The sequence below is a fragment of the Paroedura picta genome, chromosome 1 (genome assembly GCF_049243985.1).
Source record: "Paroedura picta isolate Pp20150507F chromosome 1, Ppicta_v3.0, whole genome shotgun sequence".
Taxonomy (NCBI): Eukaryota; Metazoa; Chordata; class Lepidosauria; order Squamata; family Gekkonidae; genus Paroedura; species Paroedura picta.
The window spans coordinates 97,312,630-97,331,971 of NC_135369.1; the positions used below are offsets into that span (position 1 = coordinate 97,312,630).

The window sequence follows — 19,342 nt, forward strand, 5'->3', positions numbered from 1 at the left end:
AAAGGGAGAAAAGTACTTCTGTCGCTACTTTCACTATCCCATGCATAATTTTATTAATTTCTTACTATAATTTTATTAATTTCATGTCACCCCTCAGTCATCATTTCTCCACGAGTCCTAATCTATTTAACCTTTCTTCACAAGGAAAGTGTTCTATCCCCTTAATCATTTCAGTTGTCCTTTTAAGCACCTTTTCCAATTCTACAATATCTTTTTTGAGGTGCAGTGACCAGAACTGCAGTGACCAGTATTCCAAATGAGGCAGCACCATAGATTTATACAAGGGCATTACAAAACTGGCTGATGTATTTCCAGTTCCCTTCCTAATAATCCCCAGGATAGCATATATCTTTTTTATTGCCAGCACACACTAAGTCAACATTTTCAGTGAGTTATCTACCATGACTCCAAGATCTCTCTCCTGGTCAGTCTCTTCCAGTTTGGACCCATAAACATGTATTTATAATTAGGAGTTTTGGCTCCAATGTGCATTACTTTGCATTTGCTCACATTGAGCCTCATTTGCCACTTTGACGCCCGCTCACCTAGCCTTGACAGGTCCCTCTGTAGCACCTCACTGCTCTGAACAACTTACGTATCATCCCCAAACTTAGCCACTTCACTGCTTACTCCCAACTCCAAATCATTAATGAACAAGTTAAAAAGCCCTGGACTTAGTACCAAGCATGTGGAACCCCACTGCTTATCATGCTCCACTGCGAAAACTGCCCATTTATACTCACTTTGTTTCATGTTAATTAACCAGTTTTTAATCTACAAGATGATCCATGACTACTCAGTTTACTTGGAACATCTTCAAAGTCTTTCTGAAAGTCTAGGTGTTATGTACATAGACATTCTGAACAATTTGCCAATACGCTAATGATGGCTTGAAGGCCACACAGACTTATTACTAGGAAACATCTAGTAGGTTACCCTCGTCCACGTTTGTTCACCCCCTCAAAAAGAACTCTAACAGACTAGCGAGACAAGATCTTCCCTTACAGAATCCATTGCTGATTCTTCCTCCACAGCTTTAGTTCATCAATGTGCCTACACATTCTATTTTTAATATCAGATTCCAGCATTTTACACTGACCAGCTTGTAATTTCCTGGATCTCCTCTGGAACCTTTTTGAAAGATGGCGGTTACATTAACTACCTTCCAGTCCTCGGGAATAGAGGCAGATTTTAATGATAGATTGCATATATTTTCATCAGGAGATCCCCAAGTTCACATTTGAGTTATTTCAGAACTCTCTGGTCCTAGTGCTTTGCCAGTTTTTGATTTGTCCATTAGTTATAGCACCTCAATCTGATTCAGGCCTTCCAACTCTTCTCCCAAAATCAGCAGTTCTGGATTGAGCAAGCACCTCCCATCCTCAATAGTGAAGACAGAAGCAAAAATATATTCAGATTCTCTGCCGTTTCCATATGATCCTTTAGTAATCCTTTTTACCCCTTAGTTAACCAAAGGCCTCACTGCTTCCCTAACTCATTTTCTATATTTGAAGAATTTTTTATTGTTGATATTTTTTGGAATCTGTTCCTCATAGTCCATTTTTGCCTGCCTGCCTGTTCACTGACTTTAATTTTATTTGCCACAGCCTGTGCTCCCTTTTATTTACCTCCCTTGGACTGGCCTTCCACCCTTCTTACTCTTTACTGCTTTCATTACTTTATTCATTAACCATAAAGGACTTTTTAAATACCTATTGGTATGGTATTTATTTTATCTGAGCTTCTAGGACTGAAATTTTAAATAATCCCCAAGCTTCCCAAAGTGATTTGACCCTCCTTACCTTACCTTTCAGATTCTTTTTTACAAGCCCCCTCATTTGAGAGAAGTCACCCCTTCTAAAGTTAAGAGCGGTTATGTTGGTCTGGGATAACTCCCTATTTAAATAATGTTGAACTTAATAACATTATGGTCATTGTTTCCAACTGGTGTTGTCACATTTATATATCTCACTATGTTTTGGGCATTACTTGGGCCTGAGTTCAAGATCACCTTCTTCCTGGAAGGTTCTGTGACCATCTGCCCCACAGCACAGCAGAGCCTGTCCAACAACTCCTTCTTAAAAGGTCCTTGGGGTGTGGCATATAGCCTGCATAGGTTAGCACAAAAGTGCAGAATTAGTTGACGTCTTCTACAGTTTTGTTTCTTTGGGGCTTGTTAAAGTGCCGGCAACCCGGGCAGGGTGAGCTGCAAAGCCAGGGCCCCAGGTGTGGTAGCAAGCTTTCTTGCCAGATTGGAGGCACTGAGGGGGTTGCACTGTAGGGTGGAAGAAGGACCCCACTTGTAGGTGGCATTGGCGGCTCGTGACTTTGATCCTGGATGCCTCCCTGTCTGCTCCCCACATCCAGCACCAACTCCTCTTAAAAGTACCAAAAGTGCCCTATGCCAGCCTGCAGTGCTGCTCTGGGTCAGGAAGGGTCTGCTGTGCTGTAGGATGGCCTGTAGCATTTTTTTTTAATGTACCAGGCCACCCTGTAATACTTCAAAGCCTCCTTAGAGCAGCACTGTGAACTGGTGTGGGGCATTTTGGGAGTGTTTAAGAAGGTGTTATTGTATAACACAACACCCTCTTAAAAGTACCAAAAAATGTCCCACACTGAACCGCAGCGTTGCTCCTGGATGGGGAGGCTCTGCTCTGCTACAGGCTGGTGTGCGGCAATTTTGGTACTTTTGCAAGGAGTCGGCACCAGGTGCAGGGATCGGGCAAGAGGAGGTATCCTCCCATGATGCTTTGCTCCCTTCCCCTGGGGAAGACTGATGTGGGAACTCTCTCTGGTGCAATCTCGCATCCACTTGAACCCCATGCCTTCCTTCCCAAATGCGATCTGGCAGCTGCCTGAACCCTGTGCCTTGCCTCCCTGATGTGATCTGGCAGCCAACCGACCTCGCATGGAGTCCGGACAGCTGCCAGATCACATTGGGGAGGGTAGATGTGGGGTTCAGGTGGCCGCCAGATCACATCAGGGATGGAGTGTCCGTATCCATCTCCCCTGCCGCAAGCTGGCACCTGGGCTCTTGAAGGATTGGGGAAGGGGTGTGGGGAACTGACAAATGCCCAGATTCTCCTGAAGAGGACTTTTTTGGTGAAACGTTTTGGGAATTTATTTGAGGTTTAAAAAAGGAGTAATAAAATAACCTTTATCACCTTATACTCAATGACTCATTCTGAAACACCTTCCTTCAGGGGTTGGGGGGAATAGTGTAATAATGCTATTGTAGCTTATAAAGAATGGCTAACAGGGTGAGAGAGATGGAAGTGACACTACATGGGGGTGGGGAACAATAGCAGCCTCAGACTGGAAAAGCCTGGATGTTACATTTCTGCCTTGGCCAGCCCTGATTTAGACCCCGTTAGATGCCACTTCAAAAAATGAAAACCAGATTTCTGGGGCTTCTTTTGCTGTGGTGCAAGTGAGAAGGCAATTTGGGTCTGCGCCTGAAAAGGCAAATTTCCGTGTGAAAACGGGCAAAAAATGTGACCCTTGAAAAATACAAACGATATCCCTAGTGCGGAAATGGTCTGGGAGGCTATGGAAGAAAATTATAAGAAACAGAACTCTATGTGTTTTTTTTTTCATTTATTGTTATACAAAGCTGTGGTCACCATGCAGGTACAGCATAAAGGGAATGATCTTCCTGAAAGATTCTGACTAATCAGATTTCAAGAGGTCATAGACTACAACATTCCAAGTGACTGGCTCTTTAATTCAGAGAGAGCAAAACATAAATAGCAGAGAGACAAGAAAAACCATTTCACATATGGCGTGTGACCACATTTCTTTTTTGTTCCACAGCTGCTCAGTAAACATGTTCACCCCTGAAATGAAGGTTTTCTTTCTTTGGGAACTCAGAGGCTTAATTAGGAAGATGTAAAACCTTGTCTGCTCAATTAATGTTCAAACTAATTGACTGTAATTTTCATCTCATTATCGTTTTTCTCTTTGCTTTCTAGGAATTCATTTGGAACAAAAATAGCAAGATGAGTCTGGCCAAATGTTTGTGCTGATATTTTGATTTCCAATTCTTGCGATTTTCAGATGATTTTAGGGTCTATCACCCTGAACATCTTCATCTCTCTCCTAGGCCAATTAAGAGATTAAGGATGTGGTCTATTGACATATACTGGCATAACTAAGCTTGATGCTACTCTAGTGCTGCACTAGAATGTCTAGAACTGGCAGCACCAGTCACTATTCAAGGTCTACACAATGACAGCACATGTAGCGTAACACCAAATGGAGCCACCTAAAAACGCATTTTGAAATGTCTAGTCCTGAAAGGAGACATCTTTCCCACCAAAGGTTTTTTTCTTGCCATCTGTCTTTCAGTTACTTGTATTACAAGATTCAAGTGGGTTTTGTTATAATTTACAATCCAGTGTTTTCTTCTGGTCCTGCAGAAGAGCCTCTCTCTGTATCGGATGCAAAAAACAAAACAAAACTGTTCATCTGAGCAGAAAAAAAGGGCTTTAAAAAAACTCACAGAGTTTATTGGTTTCAATTTATAAAATTAACCCCTGCTCCAGACAGGTAATACTGATAGGTACGTTTATATTCCCTGGTGTTTATTGGAAAGTGTGTACTGACACCAAACGCCTCCTCAACATGTCATGCCAGGTTCCTTCCTTCTAATACTCCACAACCAAGATCCGGTGGGATGGCCTTTAGAACACAGAAGCACTTCTCATTTAACTCTGCCGAGCCCAGCACACGGTCAGTTGCCACAACATCCTTCATCATATTGCCTGTTGACAAAAGGAATAATTACTAGTCATCACTGGAGAGGTGTTTCTGGCTTTAAAAAAGACAGAGGTCAACATTCAAAAGCAAATACCTCTGGCTTAGCATTTGACTGTTAATACACTGATATCAAATTATTAAGCCCATTGTTTAATACTAGCTGTTTCCTATGAGCTCAGTGGGTTAAATGCAATGGCTGTCTCTGCTCAAAAATGCTCTTCCTGCAATGAGTCTCTCTCTCTCTCTCTCTCTCTCTCTCTCTCTCTCTCACACACACACACACACACACACACAGACACACACGATTTAAAAATTCAGGATTTTAAAGATTTTCCACATTTGTTTTGGCCACAGTACTAAAGGTCAGTACGCTGTACAAAAAGCCACCTAACTATTGCAATCAAACATAAATTGATTTTATAGTTAAAAACAATAATTTCTTCTTATTGGTAGAATGAATACAAAAGTAAAGCATTTTAAACATCAAACAAGTGTTCAATGAATGGTGAAAAGCAGAATTGTCCACATCCAGGTAGGGCAAGAGATTTGTAGGCTTCACAAAATTGCAACTTATCTCCAAAGGATGTGGCTGCTTTGGAGGGTGGCCCCTGTAGCATTATGTACCACACCAAAGTCCCTCTCCTCCTTAGTTCCCACCTTCCCAAGGCTTCACCCCCAAATCTTTAGGAATTTTCCAACCTGTAGTTGGCAATCTTGCTGGGAGGCAGGTGACCAATAAGGACAGGAGTTACATGAGACACAAATATTGAAACCTTGACTAAGCTTATCCATCAGCCAATCAAGAAACATCTACACTATGATTAACAAGAAGCATTATGGGTAATAAACTGTAATTTACTGAATGTCAAAGCTTAAAAGAAAATTGGTATAAAATGTCTTTTAGATTGTATATCGCTCCTAAAGACATAGCAAGCGCAGCTAAGGCTTATAATGAGAAATGCTGGAAATGTCAGGATATAAATACATAATTTTATCATATGTGGTAGACTTGTAAAAAACAAGGAAATATTAAATTATGATTCATGAAGAGATGCAAAAGATATTGAAAATTAAAGTTGTATTAGATCCAAAATGTATATTATTTATAGTACCAAATAACCCTCCAGAAGCAACCATCACATAGCAACCATCACAAACCCACCAGATTGGACTGCCCTGAGATGCCATAAGAAGTGATCGGGGCTATCCATCCAAATCCCACCAAACACAACAGAAACCAATCCAACTTCACTCCAAAGACAGGGTCCTAGGGAAACCCTAGCAGAATAAGCAACAAACAAGATAAGGCACCTACCGAGACCCATGTGGAAGCAGATTAGACAAACCAATACAATCCAACATCCCAGCCCTTACACACGTCACACATTGGCTATAACAGAGGGAGAGATAACAAGAGGGCCAAGGTTATCAGGGATCCCGATATTGAGGGGAAGAAGCAGCGATGGGAGAAAGTGGGACAAGCTAAGGGACTCAAGATACCGACACACTCAGGTCCCTTCCTATTTCCATTTCCACACTCGGGTCCCTTCCTCAGAACACCAAGGTGGAGGCACAGGTGAACAACCCACCTCCGACACTGATGCTGTACAATGCCAGGTCGATAAATAAATGACCTACACATTTCAAAAGTATTCTGCAAATAACAACGTGGACTTGGCGAATGTGGTGGAGACCTGAGTCAGGGAGGTGAGACAGCTGACCTTAAAGAACTAGCCACTGCTGGATTCTCCATCAGTCTCAACTGTGGGTCAGGGAAGAGGGGTGGCAATCCTAATCTGAGATGATTTCTTCTTCAGGGCTCTTCCTGTGCTGTCAATACCAGAAATTGAATGTGTAGGCCTCGGGTGGAATTCAACCGAGAGTGTGGCCATCTGATTGGTGTACTGTACAACCAATGCACCTCCAGACACCCTGCCAGACCTGCTAGAGGAGTTAGCGGCCTGGATGTTACAGTTCCTCAGACTCTTAATTCTGGGGGACCTTAGTGTCCAGGCCGAGCTGCCACACTCTAGAAATGGGCTGAACTTAGTGTCAGCCATGGTGACACTAGGGCTCTTGCAATTTGTTGTTGGTCCTACCTATCAGGCAGGACACATCCTGGACCTCATTTTTGGCACGGGTTTGAATGTGGATCTGGTTTCAGCCAACGCCTTGCCATGGTCAAGGGGGCTGCCACCCCCTCCTTAGCTGGGCGCTGAGCAGATCTTAGCTTACCTGTGAAGACTTATGGATCCGACTGGATTCCTGAACACTCTGTTGGGCCCCAAAGCCTCCCACCACTTCTCTAAATGGTCTGGTCAGCAACTGGCTTGACAGAAAGCTGGCCGACATTGATGAGATAGCCCCCCAACATCCTTTCTGCCCCTGTCTCAAGCGGGCCCCTTGGTTCACCAAGGAGCTCTGCAAGAAGAAATGGGAACTGAGATGACTAGAGTGAGTCTGGAGGAAAACTCATGACAAAGTTGCAAGAACATCTTATAGAATGCAATTAAGAGCCTATGAGCAGAAATCATTTCTGCTAACTCACACCCAGAGCAATTATTTAGGATAGTTCGATCTCTTACTGCCCTAGAGGCAACAAAATAATAACCCACTGGAATCAGCTGTGAGGCCTTTGCGAGTCATTTTGCAGACAAAATCTCGACACTTCACCACAACCCCTCCTCCAACTTTAGAGACAGAAATTGACTTAGAGGCCCCTTAGCTGTCTTTGGAGTGTACATTGAGTAATTTCAGAGTCACGCTTACCAAAGTGGACAAGATGCTAAAGGCAGCGAAGCTCTTTAGACCCGTGCCCATTATTGCTGATAAAAACAACAGAGTAGTAGGAGAGTAGTGGCCCCCCTCTGGGAATTAACCTCTCACTTTCAACAGGAGAATTCCTGGAGGGGTTGAAAGAGGCAGTAGTTCGCCCACTGCTAAAAAAACCATCTCTGGACCTGCAACTGCCTTCCAACTACCACCCCATCTCACGGAAGATGCTTGAAAAGGTTGTCGTAGACCAACTGGCAGCATACTTGGAAGAAGCTTTGGTCCTAGACCCATCCCATGTGGGTTTCTGGCCTGGCCACATGGCATAGAGCCAGCACTAGTCACACTGACAGGCAACCTCCATTGCCAGTTTGACTGGGGCAAGTCGGCACTGCTTATATTATTAGATCTCTCAACAGTGCTTCCAGCTCGCCACCTTGATGATGCTGGGATCAGGGGGACTTCCCTTCAGTGGCTGATCTCCTTCCTCCGGGATCCCGGATAAAGAGTAGCACTAGGAGAGGAAGCACTAGCCATCACCAATTGGCATGTGGAGTCCCTAACGTAGGAGATGTGAAATATTCATGCCAATGAATTGCTGCGCTGGCAGCTATCTCATCCTAAGACTCAAATGTCCATTAAATATCACTACCATCCCCTTACAGTCACATTGTCCCAAATAAATTGTGAGGAATGTGGACACACGAGTTAAACAAGGTTAGCATGCATAGTGAGATTTTAAAAATCTATGTTGTTGAATCCAGGGTATGTTATAGTTTTGAGTGTTGTAATAACTTGCATTTCTGCAGTCTCCCTTTCTAGCCTGTTCTTGAAGTTCCTTTGCAATAAAACAGATACTTTTAGGTCCCACATAGAATGTCCTGCAAGGTTGAAGTGTTCCCCTACAGGTTTGTCAATTTTGTGGTTTCTGATGTCAGACCTGTGCCCATTAATTCTTTGGCGGGTTTGACCTGTTTGCCCTATGTAGAGAACAGGGGGCATTGTTGGCACTTGATGGCATATACTATATTGGAAGAATAGCAGGTGTATATGCCTTTGACGGTGTAGGAGATATTGTTAGTTCCAGTAATTGTGGCATTGGAGTGTATATGGCAGCAAAATTGGCATTTGGGTTTGTTGCAAGCTCTAGTACCAGTGTCTAAATTCAGGGAATTCTAAAGAACAGGCACTGTATATTTTTACCCCCTTAAATTTCCTGGTTTGCTGGAAACAAAGTTTCTAATTATAGGTTTACAAATTCAAACTGATTCCCAAGGGTGAAAATGGATTTTTACAATTTTTACAATATCCTCACTCATGATAGCCTGTCATTAACATTCGGGCCCTGGAACCGTTTAATAATTTGTAGCTCCTTGATAAATTCTCTCCCTTGTTTCATTTACCAATTCACACATAGAGCCACCATAACTTTTCTACCTATCTACAATACAGGTGTTCACTGTTGGGAAAACTCATAACATGGTAGCCAAAATCACATGGTGGCTACAACATGCAGATCGCAGTGGGAAAGTTACCATGTGGTGAGAGTATGTGAGAAGTGTTCTCCCTCTTGATACATGTGCCGGACATTTCTGAGAATCAGGTGGTATGCCCATACCAATAATAATATTAACACTGCTACTACTATTAGTAAAATAGCAGCAGTATAATAAAACAGTATACTAAAAAGTAGATTCAGTTGGGTAAGCCATGTTGGTCTGAATTAGCAGAACAAAGTTTGAATCCACTGGCAGTTTTAAGACCAACAAAGCTTTACTCAAGGAGTAAGCTTTCCTGTGCAAGTACACTTATGCAGACTACAGTGTTACAGCTATAAGTAGTCAGCCTTCCCTCATTTTTGACTGATTTAAGTGGTGGGAGCAGAAAGTTGGATTCTGCTTATGCATTTAGTTGTTTGCTTTGAAGATGCTGCTGAAATATTTCCCCATATGTAGGACCTGAATGCTGGTCCTGGGGGAAAGGGTATCCCCAGTAATAACAAGAGGGATTTGGAGGTTTATAGCAGGTGGGGGGCATTCATTCATCTAATCCCCTTTTAATAAGAAGGGGTAGTCCTGGAAGGGTTTTGTGAATGAGTGGGACCCCCTGTGAGTGTGTACACAGCTATGCTTCCCAACCACTTCCCAATCTGCATGATTGAACCACTTCTGGGGTTTCTCAAAGCCTGAAGAATGTTTCTGGGGTTTCTCAATGGTCAAAAAGTTGAGAGAGGCTGTTTTAAGCCATCAGCTTGTGCCAGAAGAATGGCAAGATATGCATGGTCTCTTAATTGAATTTAAACAGTTCCACAGGGCCTTCAAAATGAAGTTCTTCCACCAGGCTTTCAGCTGATAGTCTCTGCTCGAGACTGCCTAGGAAGGAACCAGAAGTACTCCAGTCTGAACCCTTTTTTTCTTTTTACTTGTCAAGGGACAGAAGTGATTCCCAGTGAACAGCCATGCAATAAGGAGGCTCTTTTTCAGACCTCCTGGAAAAAAACTCTAGTAGCACAGAGGACAGCAGACACAGGCCAGCAGATTCTCTTTCTTGGTGATATTCCCATACTTGTATTGTTACCCATCCTTTGGAAATAGGAAATTATGAATTAATTAAAGGAATGAATGACAAATAAAATAGAAACTTCTAAATAAAACTTCATGAATATATTTGATAGAAAATGAGACCTTCCTGCTCTGGTTAATTAGAATTTTGCTAATGACAGGTGAGGTGCCAGAGGATTGGAGGCGGGCAAATGTTGTCCCCATCTTCAAGAAAGGGAAAAAGGAGGATCCGGGTAATTATCGATCTGTCAGCTTGACATCTGTAGCTGGCAAAACTTTGGAACAAATCATCAAACATTTGGTCGAGCAGCTGGAACTGAGAGCTGTGATTTCTAAGACTCAGCACGGGTTTTGCAAGAACAAGTCATGTCAGACCAACCTTATCTCTTTTTTCGAGAAAGTGACTACCTTGCTGGATCAGGGGAATGCCGTGGACATAGTTTATCTGGATTTCACTAAACCTTTTGATAAGGTTCCACATGATATTCTTGTTGATAAGTTGGTAAAATGCGGTATGGATCCTAATTCTGTCAGGTGGATCAATAACTGGTTGACAAATCGTACCCAGAGGGTACTTGTTAATGGTTCAGCATCTTCTTGGAAAAGAGTGACAAGTGGAGTACCCCAAGAATCTGTCCTGGGGCCTGTGTTGTTCAACGTATTTATAAATGATTTGGATGAGGGATTAGAGGGGACACTTCTTAAATTTGCAGATGATACTAAACGGAGGGGTAGCAAACTCAACTGAAGACAGCAACAGAACACAGGATTATCTTGATAGGCTCGAGAAGTAGGCTAAACTGAATAAAATGAAGTTCAATAGGGACAAATGTAAAGTTCTGCATTTAGGTAGGAAAAACCAAATACACTAGTATATGATGGGGGAGACTTGTCTTGCCAGTAGCATGTGCGAAAAGGATCTAGGGGTCTTAGTAGACCATACATTGAACATGAATCAGCAGTGTAACTCAGTGGCTAAAAAGGCAAATGGGATTTTGGGCTGTGTCAGAGTATCGTGTCCAAATCACGGGAGGTGATGGTACTGCTCTGGTTCGGCCTCACTTGGAGTACTGTGCTCAGTTTTGGTCACCCCAATTGAACAGGGACGTTGACAAACTAGACCATGTCCAGAGGAGGGCAACAAAGATGGTAAGGGGTTTGGAGACCAAGACGTATGAAGAAAGGTTGGGGGAATTTGGTCTGTTCAGCTTAGAGAGGAGACGACTCAGAGGGGATCTGATAACCATCTTCAAGTATTTAAAGGGGTGCCATATAGAGGATGGAGCAGAATTGTTCTCTCTTGCCCAAGAAGGACAGATCAGAATGAATGGGATGAAATTAATTCAAAAGAAATTCCATCTAAACATCCAGAAAAAGTTCCTGACAGAGCGGTTTCTCAGTGGAACAGGCTTCCTCGGGAGGTGGTGGGTTCTCCATCTTTGGAAATTTTTAAATAGAGGCTAGATAGCCATCTGACGGGAGAGGCTGATTCTGTGAAGGCAAAGGGGTGGCAGATTACAGTAGATGAGCGATAGGGATGTGAGTGTCCTGCATAGTGCAGGGGGTTGGACTAGATGACCCATGATGTACCAACTCTATTATTCTATGATTCTATGACTCTATGCTTTATAATAAATGATGATATTTCTTAGATGACTTAGGTAGTGCCGGCAATACTAGACATCCTAAGTTAGGGTGATGGTTGATATTACAATAATTTTATAGCACATTGACCTCAATCCTTCATAAACACTTTCAGATACACCCATAAAGAAGATGCAATAGTTTCTTTCTCATGGGGACACATGTTTTGAGTTATGCCACAAAGCCACTGATGTCAAGCTCTGCTCTCATTCCAGGATGTATACAGTGTGCTTGGCTGTTTAAAACTGATTCTCCCCCTCCCCCCCCAAAAAATCTCACACTCAAATTCAAATCCTGAGCTTCATATTTGAATTTTTTGGGGTCTTTTTTCAAACTTGTGTAAAGAACTCTTTCAGCCAAAAAACTAGAAGAAAATAAAAAGATTTTGGGATCTTCATTGATCACAAGATGATTATGTGTAGCTATACTGTAAGGTTAGAATATAATGAGTTGGCAATGTGACCTTCTTTCACCATTAATACCTATAATTATTATAAGTCAAGTCCTCTTGCTCTCAAAATATTACTCTGCAGTTAAAAAACAAGATACATCTTGCATTTATGTATCATGTTTTCCCCCTGCAGTCATTAGACTGGGCAGCTGAGGTGTGTAGCAATGGTTGGTGCTTGCTCAGCGGTTGGTAGCTTTAAACGTTGACTTGGTCATGATACAATTGTTATTTTCATTATTATATTATTAATATTATTTATTGTGTTTAGAAAGTGCCCCTTTCGACACAGTCGTCTCAGGGTGGTGTACAACAAAATAAAACCAGTAATACAATAAAATCCTTACAGAGAGCTATCTGCATCCTTTTAATTTCCTGGCTTGGCCTCATTTATCACAGTGTGGTAAGGGGGGGGGGGTTCTAGCTGTTCCATGCCACTTGGCCTTGGCCGAATGCTCAGTAGAAAAGCACCATCTTGCAGGCTCTGCAGAACTCAGTGAGTTTTGACAGGGCTCGTGTTTCCTCTGGCAGTTTATTCCACCATATGGGGACCAGGAATGAAAATGCCTTGGCTCTCATCAGGGCCAGGAGGACTTCTCTTGAGCCAGGGACTACTAGCCTGTTGGTGCTTTTTGTGGGGGTATATTCAGATACGCAGTCTATCAGCTATGCTGGGTCCAGACAGAGAATGGCCTTAAAGGTCAAAACCAACACTTTGAATCTAGTCCAGAACTCCATCAGAAGCCAATTCAGCCACCTGATCACAGGATGTATATGAGCCCTCCAGGGTGTTCTGGTGAAGACTCTGGCAGCTGTGTTTTGGACCAGCTGCAATGTAGTTTGGAAATTACTATTACATGGATGACTGTGGCTAAGTGATCCAGGGTGATGTAGGGTGCTAGTAGCTTAACCTGGTGAAGATGGAAAAATGCCTGTTGAGCTACACTAGTGCCTAGTGGAAAGGGAGGCATTAAATACCACTCCCAGATTTCTTGCTATTTGTGTAGTAGTAAGCTGCATGGTGTTCAGGCTGGGCAGGCCCTTTTCCTATACTAGTCCCATCCATCCCAGCCAGAAAACTTGAGTCTCTAAAAGGTTCAGCTTCAGGAGATTCTGCTTTAACCATTCAGACACAACCTCCAAACATCTGGTGAGTTGTTCTGGGTGTGAGTTCAGAAGACTGTTGAAAGTGACTTGCACTTTTTGTGAAAGTAATTGTAAATGCTGATAAGCCCTGTAGTCTCCTCTTCCAGATAGTGAAGCATGAAATAAGATGTTAAGGTTAAGGTGACAAGTTAAGGTTGCTTAGGCAATGTGCTATCTTGCCCAGGACCTGCACTACAACTCCCAAGTACCAGTGTGACCATTTCTGCATTAGGAGACATACCTCATTTTAGCCTTGCTTTGGACATCGATTGGATGATGTGAGTTGGCACTCTGCTTTCCGCATTTGGGCTTTCCTCCCCTCTTTTTCCAAACTGTATTTCACCATGTTTTCAGCATCGGGATCGGAAGGAGGTAGTTTCCCATAATGCTTTGCTCCCTCTCCTATTTCCAAAAAGGGTTTTTTGAGGGAAAATGGTGACTGCTTGCACCTGTCTTTTAATTGTGCCCCTTCATTCCTTGATTCCTTGCCTTCCACCACCCCCAAGGTGTTTTCTTTAAATAAGGTTATCACATTACAACTCTGTGGCGTTGTAACAAGCAAGACTATTTTTTTCCCCTGGAGCACTGGAGAAGGCAAAGGGCTTCTGAAGGACACAGTGGTGGGGAGGCAAGTGTGGAAAAATCCATGTGTGCCTCCCTGATGCTGCAGGGAGCGGATGTTAGATTGCATCATGGAGAGAGGCATGTAGGCCCCTTGCTTCCCTTTCCTGATCCCAGCCAGCACTACACAAGGCAGCTGCAACTCAGATTGGGGGAGTATAGGAACTTCAGCGCCTCTCCTCCCCATTCAATGTGATAGCTGCCTTGTGCAGCATTGGGCCTCAATGCTGCACAGGGTGGCTGTCAGATTGCGTCGGGGGTGGAGAGGGCCAAAGTCCCCTTGCTTCCTTTCCCAATCTGAGCTGCAGCCACCAAGTGCAGTGTGGGCTCAGCTCCAGGAAGCAAGGGGACCTTTGTGCCACTCTTCCCTGATGCTTACCTAACAGGCATCTCTGTAGCATTGGGGAGACATGTGCAGATTTCTCTGCACCTACCTTCCCCCATACTCTAGAAGTCTGCTGTCTTCTCCAATTCTCCAGGGATAAAAAAACAGCCTTGCTGGTTACATCTGCAGTGTTGTAGAAGAAGAGTTGATTCTTATATGCTGCTTTTCTCTACCAGATGGAGTCTGAAAGCGGCTTACATTCGCCTTCCCTTTCCTCTCCCCACAACAGACACCCTGTGAGGTAGATGAGAGAGTGCTGATATCACTGCTCGGTCAGAACAGCTTTATCAGCGCCGTGGCAAGCCCAAGGTCACCCAGCTGGCTGCATATGGGGGAGTAGGAAATCAAACCCGGTTCGCCAGATTAGAAGTCCGCACTCCTAAGCACTACATCTAACTTAAAAAAAAACACCTTGGAGGAGGGAAAGGGGGTGAGGGAATGTGGACTGAAGGAGTGCTATGGGGGGCATATGGAAGAAGGGAGCGCTAAGGCAACTTTCCCATGGGAGAGAGGAAGACAGCGACAAGGGGCATGCCCAAACACTCAAAATGGCAGGCATTGAAAAAATCCAAATGTATGCTTTCCCACATTGAATTAGACCCTCTTAGATCCCAGTTCAAAAAGTGAAAACTGGATTTCTTTGCTAGGGGTAAATGAGGGGGAAATCTGGGACTGCGCCTGAAAAGGTGAATTTCAGCACAGAAACAGACAAAAGATTTGACCCTTTAAAAATGCAAATCCGAATTATACCTCTAGTGTGGAAATGCTCCAGTGTGAGAATATACACGTGTTTTAAATGCAAGCCAATTTAGAACTCTTGATAAAAAGCTACGCTTATAGATACAGACACTGTGTGTAATTGCTTATCCAATTATGATTCTAGCTATGTTGAATTCCCTTGCCTAACATTATTATATACAGCACTGCAGTGGTACTATATCTAAATGCCACTCCTAGATCAATTCTGCATGGAGTTTTTGCTCCAGCTTGGCTTCTTAGCTTCATTGGTTTTCTTCAAACCATATGCAGTATTGTTCATTTCCTCCCACCTTTCCCCCATTTTGGGTGGATACTGTAAAGTATTCCACTTCCACACCCCCAGTTGTCCTATAGTGGAATGGTATGTTTAGTTTTTGAAGTTAATTTTTTTTGTCTGTAATATAGGTAAAGGTATCCCCTGTGCAAGCACCGAGTCATGTCTGACCTTTGGGGTGACGCCCTCTAGCGTTTTCATGGCAGACTCAATACGGGATGGTTTGCCAGTGCCTTCCCCAGTCATTACCGTTTACCCCCAGCAAGCTGGGTACTCATTTTACCGACCTCGGAAGGATGGAAGGCTGAGTCAACCTTGAGCCGGCTGCTGGGATTGAACTCCCAGCCTCATGGGCAGAGTTTTCAGACTGCATGTCTGCTGCCTTACCACTCTGCGCCACAAAAGGCTCTGTCTTTAATCTGCTGACTGCTAATAGACACCTTCAAGTTCAGAGCTGAACAAACAAAAGGGAGTTTAGTGTGCTAGCAAATAATCAAACACCCACAGTTCATGATGCTGTGGCACACCAGGGAACCCACAGAAAGGATGGAAATGGAGTATGACAGAAAAGCATTTCCTGGCGATCTTCAGGAATCTCCTTCCTGGAATCAGTCTAGAATTTAAAACCTACCAAACTCTGTTTTCTTGCTTGAAGGAAGGAGAGTGCTTGACCATTTTATTATCAATTAGCATTCATATGAAGGTGAGCAACTGACACATTGCTCCCTCTCTGACTAGTTTCAGCCCAGAGGAAAAAAATAGTTATAAATGTTCCATAGAAGACCTCCACAGGACGGCAACTTGTTGTTTCAGAAAGTGCTGAAAAGCTTTAATTTGTTGCAGAAAGTGCTAATAACGTCTGAACCGGGATGCTATTTCCACTATGGGTCACTCATTAAAGAGCAATGTATTTATACTAGATCAAGTGAAAAAAATGTTTAGAAGCAATAACGTGATATTTGTACAAATAAACAAGATGTGATAAGAGAACAAAAGTTATTTAGCTTAGTAAGGCTATGGGGATACATGAATCAAATGATACAAATAGTCCATTAAAAATACAGACAGACATGCCAGGGATTTCCAGTGCAATTCCAATCTAAGGTTATTGATTTCAATGACTGGAGACCAGAATAACTCCACCTAGGATTACAGTGCTTATAGTTTGGAGTACAAAATTATGAATCTGCCTCTGCATAAATATTAAAACACCACATCTTCAACAGAGGCAAAAGTTATTGTAAATTTATTTCTGTGACCCTTAATAAAAGTTTCGTTGAACTTTCTACGGGCAGCAGAAACAATCAAAATTAGACACAATGTCGAGTGTGCGACTTTGTAGATAGACTGGTTTCATCCTTAGGATGCAGCCGTGGCCAATTTTGGGACTCCGGAGGAATCCTGAGAAAGGGCTCTGGGTTTGTTTACCTCCTGCTGAAGCAATGGAATGCTTGTTTAAAGGGATTTGGAGTATTTTCTTCAGAAGGACTACACTGAAGTGGACTGTACCTTGTATACTTGAACACGATATGGTCTGCTTAATGAATATCAGTCTGGAGGTACAAATATACACAAATACCTTGTTTGGGAGGGATGGGATAGGCCTGGGTGACTTTCTGACACTTTTCAGTCCCATGCTTGTATAATAAACTTTTTCCTCTATCCTCATGTGATACAGAAGTCCCAGGCTTTAACATTAGAATTAATATTACACTGGCTACTTCTATTATATATTGAGATAGAAGTGTGGAATAAAATACATTTGTTTCCCACGTTGTTCCTTGTTTGTGAATGGGAGCAATATAATCAAGATACCACTTTAGTCCAGTATTGAGAATAATTGAAATATGTGCATGTTTATCGGTAACGTGTGCTTTGAACAAAGCCTGTACAATGGATTTGATTATACTGAAAAAATGATTCTGCCAATCCATCTATTGTCTCTTTGAAATGTAACCCCCCTTCCTGAAACATCTGTCATCCTGAGAAGCTTCTCCTCTTCTGCAACCTGCTAGCCAGAACAGTTATGACAAAGCTGGGGAAAGATTACTCATATGTGATACCAAACAGAAATTTAAATGGAAGGTCTAATAAGAGAGCATTAAAGGCACTTTTTTGTTTAGTAGCAGGACTTCCTTGTTTTATGAGGCCCTCCAATTAATGTTCTTAGCTAAAACATTTTATTACTATTATATATTCATGATTATCACAGGCATTGCTAAGAAAAAAGCAATACAAATAATGCATGTTATTGTGAGGATCATAACTATAGCTAACAGAAGAAAGTCAATGAAAAGGACCAGCAATATGCAATGACTTTCCAATGAGAATAGACTTCACAAAGAAAAGGAAATGAGTAAGAGAGGAAACAGCGAGACATAAGTGTAGCAGTTATTTCCTGAAATTGAAATGATAAGAGCTGTCCTATTAATGTCAGATTGAAAGAAAGTAAAGTACTTTTTCACAGCATTTTAATTTCTAATTTAATCCTAGGAGATGGTATTAAGAGAAACAGTCTACTGAGAAAATGCTATTAAATTCAAAGCTAAGAGCTCCAGTGAACACTACTAGATCAAGAAACTTGCCCTTCTTCTCAGTTAACATTTATATTCTCCACTCACAAAGAATAGAAATTAAATAACAAGGAATGCCCTATTCAAAGTTGTCTTCAAATATTCAAGCTTTTGGTAACAGACTGTTGTGCCAAGGATTTCCCATGCATTGTAGAGGATACTGGAGTGCATTGCAGGGTGCATCCTTGGTTGAAGAGATGCCAGCAAAGATTGCTCTTTTGAAGTGTTGCCGTAAGGAATCAGAGCAGAACTACAAAATGCTCCCTGTAGAGAAAGATCTGTAATTGAAGCTAAGTTTCTTTTCCTGCCATTTGCCTTGTTTTAGAGACACTCCAATTCATGCTTTCTCAACCAGGATTTCGTGAAACCCTGGAGTTTCTTGATGGCCTTGGAAGGGTTTCTGGAATATGTGGAAGTTAATTGATTTATATATATATATTTAAGATTGTTAAACATTTATTAGGAGATATGACTATATATGGTCATGTCAACCTTCCCCTCATATAATAGCCAATGATGAGCCTGGAGGGGGTGGGAAGACATCTATAAAGATGGTTTGAAAATTATTAAATAATGAAATATGTTGGAAAGGCCACAGCCTAAGAGGGACTGAAGATTAGTTCCAAGTCACTGGTGATGTCATGGCAACTATAGAACAGATATTTGGGCCAGTTGGCCAACTATATTTTGTACTTAACTCACTATTGGAACTGATCTGCAATCAAGAAAGTATATCACTTTTTCAACAAGCAATGGGAAATACAACCATAACACAAGAAAGTTGCCTGGATGCACATCAAAACAGAATAACAACTCAACATTCACCGATATCATGATATATCTGCAAAAAGCATTTATTGTTTTGCCCAGGGTCAGACGAAACATGTGGTTGAAAAACTAACTAGTTAGGAGCTAGCATTTCTGTTTTCGTAATCAGTTCTGTATCTGCTTTTCAACCCAACACAAGAGAAATACATCCAGCATCAATTAATGCAAGAAGCATCAATTAAGCAATTAAACAAAAATATTCAGCATGATTGTGCCACTTCTGGGGTTTCTTGAAGCCTGAAAAATGTTTCAGGATTTTCTCAGTGTTAAAAAGGTTGAGAAAGGCTGCAATATCCAGACAGTCTGAAAGGAACACCTTATGGTTCTGCTGCTTCAGACCAACATGGCTGCCCACCTGAATCTACCTTATGGCAGTGTCCTTCACTCCTAGGCTTTAGAGTGCAATTTAAAATGCAGGAACTTTCCTTGGGAAAGGTAGATACCTTTCTGATAGCTCATTAAAAAGTAATGCTAGCTCCTTGGGTGAGCACCTGTTTTGTTCATTCCAGGTAAGAGTATCTTAGGTCAGGGATAGTCAACCTGTGGTCCTCCAGATGTCCATGAACTACAATC

At 42.3% G+C, this 19,342-nt stretch overlaps 1 protein-coding gene across 2 annotated transcripts in view; it reads right to left on the minus strand.

Annotated features, from left to right (window-relative positions):
- The window catches only part of SCAF8 (SR-related CTD associated factor 8), a 226,154-nt gene that overhangs the window by 131,104 nt on the left and 75,708 nt on the right, over window positions 1-19,342 (minus strand). The window contains exon 21 of one of the 2 annotated variants that reach the window (XM_077348996.1): window positions 3,596-4,763. The exons of the other annotated variant lie outside the window; for it this stretch is intronic. The gene's annotated coding sequence lies outside the window, so the exon portion shown is untranslated. Of the gene's footprint in view, window positions 1-3,595; window positions 4,764-19,342 lie in introns of those variants that run through there. 2 annotated transcript variants of the gene reach the window in all.